A 4,527-nucleotide genomic window follows, 5' to 3' on the forward strand; every position below is an offset into this window, starting at 1 on the left:
AAAGCTTTCGATCTTAATTCAATTGGTTAGTTGTCTTGGAAAAGAAACTCTCCATAATTGGTTCTCCTCTGAGCCTTGGAAAAGGGATGAGGAGATCATGCTAGAAATACTTTCTCATGTTGGACCAAATTGGGGTCTGGGCGGATATAGTGACATGTAATCCTCCCTACATTTTGATTTGGAAATACATGTGGTATAATCAGTGACCATACTTCATCTCTTCCCATGAGCAATTAAATCAAGGAATTGGGTAATTGTTCAAGCTTAGAGAGATTGGATTACCAAGGAATTGGAATCTAATCACCTAAGATTGCCAAGGAGATCAATAGATGCATTGATTGAGGAAGAGATGAAAATGAACTTGATCCGGAGAATACAACATCTCCTGAGCCCAATAAATCCCCCATTTCTGATCTTACCTATTCTCTTTATTTTCTGTCATTTATTTTCATGCTCATTACCCCAAATCCCCATTTAAGATTCTGCACTTTAATTTCTGCTATTTACTTTTCCGTCATTTAATTTTCTGCAATTCTCAAACTACACTCTGTTTAGCTCAACTAGCATACTCTTCCAACTAAAGTTGATTGACCAATCAATCCCTGTGGGATTCGACCTCACTCTATTGTGAGTTTTTACTTGACGACAAAATTGGTATACTTGCCAAAGGGAGATTTATTGAGAGACAAGTTTTCATGCATCAAGTTTATGGCGCCATTGCCGGGGATTGATTTTGTATCAACAATGATTAAGTTGGAAGCTTACTAGATTGAGCATTTTTCCTTTGTTTGTTTACTTTATTCAGTCATTTATTTTCACTTTGTTTAACTTCTTCCTCATCCTCTATACCCTCTCTTTTTCTTTCTTTCTTTCTTTGTTATTATCTACAATTTTGCTCACTAACACACTAACTGTTTGATAATTTGCATCACTCACACTAACAATCACTCTAACAAGAATAACCTCTTCATTTTATCTCTTGCTGCGTGTTTTGTTAGTTGTATGACAGGGAAAAGAGAGGGAACCTCAACTTTCTTCGATTCAGAACTTGAGAGAACCCTCTGGAGATTAAGGAGGGAAGCAAGAGGGAAAGGAGTTGTTGGTGCTGAGGAAGAGGAAGAGTACTTTGAACCCAACATGGAAGAGAACTTGGAAAACAATCATGAAGAAGAGGCTCACAACCATGCTAGAGAAGGCCCTGCAAATCATGCTGGGCAAGAAAAGGAGAGTTCTAGGCTCCTACATCAATCCAAATCCAGGAAACTGTGGAAGTAGCATCCAGAAGCCCACCATACATGCCAACAACTTTGAACTAAAACCCCAGTTCATCACCTTTGTTCAGAACAACTGCTCATTTGGAGGAAGTGCTCAAGAAGACCCCAATCAACATCTAACCACTTTTCTGAGAATTTGTGACACTGTGAAGTCTAATGGAGTCCACCCGGATGTCTATAGGCTGCTGTTGTTCCCTTTTTCACTCAGGGACAAGGCATCCAAGTGGCTCGAATCCTTTTCAAAGGAGAGTTTGACAAATTGGGAAGATGTGGTGAACAAATTTTTGGCAAGATTCTACCCTCCTCAAAGAATTAACAGGCTGAGAGCTGAGGTGTAAACTTTCAGGCAACAAGATGGTGAGACTCTCTATGAGGCATGGGAGAGGTTTAAGGACTTAACAAGAAGATGCCCACCAGATATGTTCAATGAATGGGTGCAACTTCATATTTTCTATGAAGGTCTTTCTTATGAGTCAAAGAAGGCTGTAGATCATTCATCAGGGGGCTCTCTAAACAAGAAGAAAACCATTAAAGAAGCCATAGATGTCATTGAAACAGTAGCTGAGAATGACTACTTCTATGCCTCTGAAAGAAGTAACACTTGAGGAATAATGGAGCTGAACCACATGGATGCATTGCTAGCTTAAAATAAGGTGATCACCAAACAGCTAGCAGATCTCGCCAAGAAGGTGGAGGAAAACCAAGTTGCAGCAGTCATCACTTCATCACCAACTCAAGAAGGAGTGAATATAGGAGAAGAAGGTGACTGGGAACAAGCCAACTATGTTGAAAACTCACCTAGACAAATCCATGACCCATACTCCAAAACCTACAACTCTGGATGGAGAAATCACCCCAACTTTGGTTGGAGAAATCAACAAGACCAAGGTCAAGACCAGAGACGCCACAACCTCAAGTCCAACAACAATGCAACTCACCAATATACCTCACAGAGAGCCTATCAACACCCACCTAATCCCAATCTATCATCACTAACAGAGGATAGACTTTCAAAGATTGAGACTCTACTTGAAGATTTATGCAGAGAAGTCCAAGACAACAAGGTGTTTAAGGAAGAAGTGCGAGGCAATATAAAAAACCAAGGAGAAAACATCAAGAGACTAGAGTCTCAAGTAGGGTATCTATCTCAACAAATTCCCAAACCCACCGATGGATTTCCTAGTGACACGGAGAAGAATCCAAGAGGAGAAACAAAGAAAGTAAGGTGGGAAGAATGTAAGATGATCACCACATGTGATGAGAGGAGTATGAATGAAGTGGAACACCTCCAAGACAATCAAAAGGGAAACCAGGAAGAAAAGAGCCATACACCTCAACCCACACTCAAGGAAGAGCTGAAGAAGAAGGAGACACTTAACCCATATGCACCCTTTCCCTAAAGGCTTAAAGGTGGTGTAGTAGGGAGGATGTATTCAAGATTCCTCGACATGTTTGCATCTCTTGATGTAAATATACCATTTATTAAAGCCCTCCAGCAAATGCCTTCCTACATAAAGTATATAAAGGAGCTATTAGCCAGAAAGAGTTCTTTGAAAGGTGGACAAACAATAAAGATGAATAGGGATTGCAGTGCTCTCATTCAACCAGGGCCACCCACAAAGAGGAAGGATCCAGGGAGTTTCCATATTCCCTGTGCCATAGGAGAAACAATGATTGATAAAGGACTCTGTGACCTGGGAGCGAGCATCAACTTAATGCCTCTATCCCTTATGAAAAAGCTTCAAATCAATGAGCTAACACCCACATATGTAATCGTTAAGTTGGCTGACAAAACTCAAAAATAGGCAATAGGAGTGGTTGATAATGTGCTAGTGAAGGTTGGGAACTACTTCCTCCCCCACAGACTTTGTTTTCCTGGAAATGGATGAGAACCCCATTTACGCCATCATTTTGGGAAGACCATTCTTAGCCATAGCCAGAGCACTCATAGATGTGAAACAAGGAGAGCTAGTGTTGAGAATACATGATGATCAGCTCACTTTCAATGTTTTCAACCCCTCACAAGAAGCAGACCATGATAACAAAGAGCTGATGGTGGAGTCAAACAAGGAAGCACAAGTACCACACATAAGGACTCCTATGGTTAACAACCAATGTGATCTGAAGGAGCAACAGCCAAGTGTAATCCAAAAGGAACCAGACCCATCAGAATCACATGAAATAGACAACAAAACCATTCTAAAAAAGGAAACCACAAGGAACAAGTTGGCATCAACGGACACAAAAAAAGGTCCCAAGGGGATGGAAAAAGAAGAAAATCCCTACAGAAGATTTTGCTAGAATTGAATGATAAATTGATGATGCATAATCTCATGACTTTAGCTAGAGCTTTGATGCACTTTATTTGCTTGATTTCAGGACAAAAGAAGCAAGGAAGAACCACGTTAGTACTCACGTTAATCTAGTTAACGTGACCACTAACGTGGAATGGTAAATAGCTTGCAACGTTAAGGAGAAAAGTGATCACCAATAATGCTCGCGAAGCCATCATAAGCCCACGTTAATTACCACGTTAACTAAGTTAACGTGGAGACAAAAGAAAGCTCCAACGTTAGTGGTAAATGTGAACACCACTAACGTTCCAAGAATTGGCAATGAGCCACGTTAAGAGTCACGTTAACTTAGTTAACGTGAACTCTAACGTGGAAGAGAGGAACAATGCCAACGTTAGTGATACTCACCTTTGTCACTAACGTTGGATCAACTAGCATTGCCCACGTTAGTGATCACGTTAAGACCACTAACGTGAAAGTTAACGTAGAGCTGAGATTGATGAGCCAACGTTAGTGACACTCACCTTTGTCACTAACGTTGGAAGATGGCATTACTACCACGTTAGTGGCCACGTTAACTTAGTTAATGTGAGCTCTAACGTGGAGAGTAGGGGCACTTTGAGCGTTAGTGACAAAGGTAAGTGTCACTAACGCTCTCGAAGGTGAGGCATAACCACGTTAAGAGCCACGTTAAAACGTGAACTCTAACGTAGGGACAAAGGGTTATAAGCCAACGTTATTGGGAAAGGTGAGTCCAATAACGCTAGCAAAGATTTACAAGGCAACGTTAGTGGTCACATTAGTGCCACTAACGTTGGAGTTAACGTAGGCTATATGGGGTTGGAACGTTAGTGAAAATTGTGATTGCCACTAACGTTCTCGAACCCACAATGTCACTTAACGTTAACTTCACTAACGCCCATGCCTAATTCATACTTCTCTACAAGCTGGGCCCACTA

The 4,527-nt window shown here is 41.0% G+C and overlaps 1 non-coding gene across 1 annotated transcript; it reads right to left on the reverse strand.

Moving 5' to 3' along the window:
* Nucleotides 1-1,591: 1,591 nt before the first annotated feature.
* Nucleotides 1,592-1,698, reverse strand: LOC112798740 (small nucleolar RNA R71). Its single transcript, XR_003200337.1, has one exon. It is a non-coding gene; the product is annotated as a small nucleolar RNA R71 (small nucleolar RNA).
* Between the last annotated feature and the right edge of the window lie 2,829 nt (nt 1,699-4,527).

The sequence above is a fragment of the Arachis hypogaea genome, chromosome 4, assembly GCF_003086295.3.
Source record: "Arachis hypogaea cultivar Tifrunner chromosome 4, arahy.Tifrunner.gnm2.J5K5, whole genome shotgun sequence".
Taxonomy (NCBI): Eukaryota; Viridiplantae; Streptophyta; class Magnoliopsida; order Fabales; family Fabaceae; genus Arachis; species Arachis hypogaea.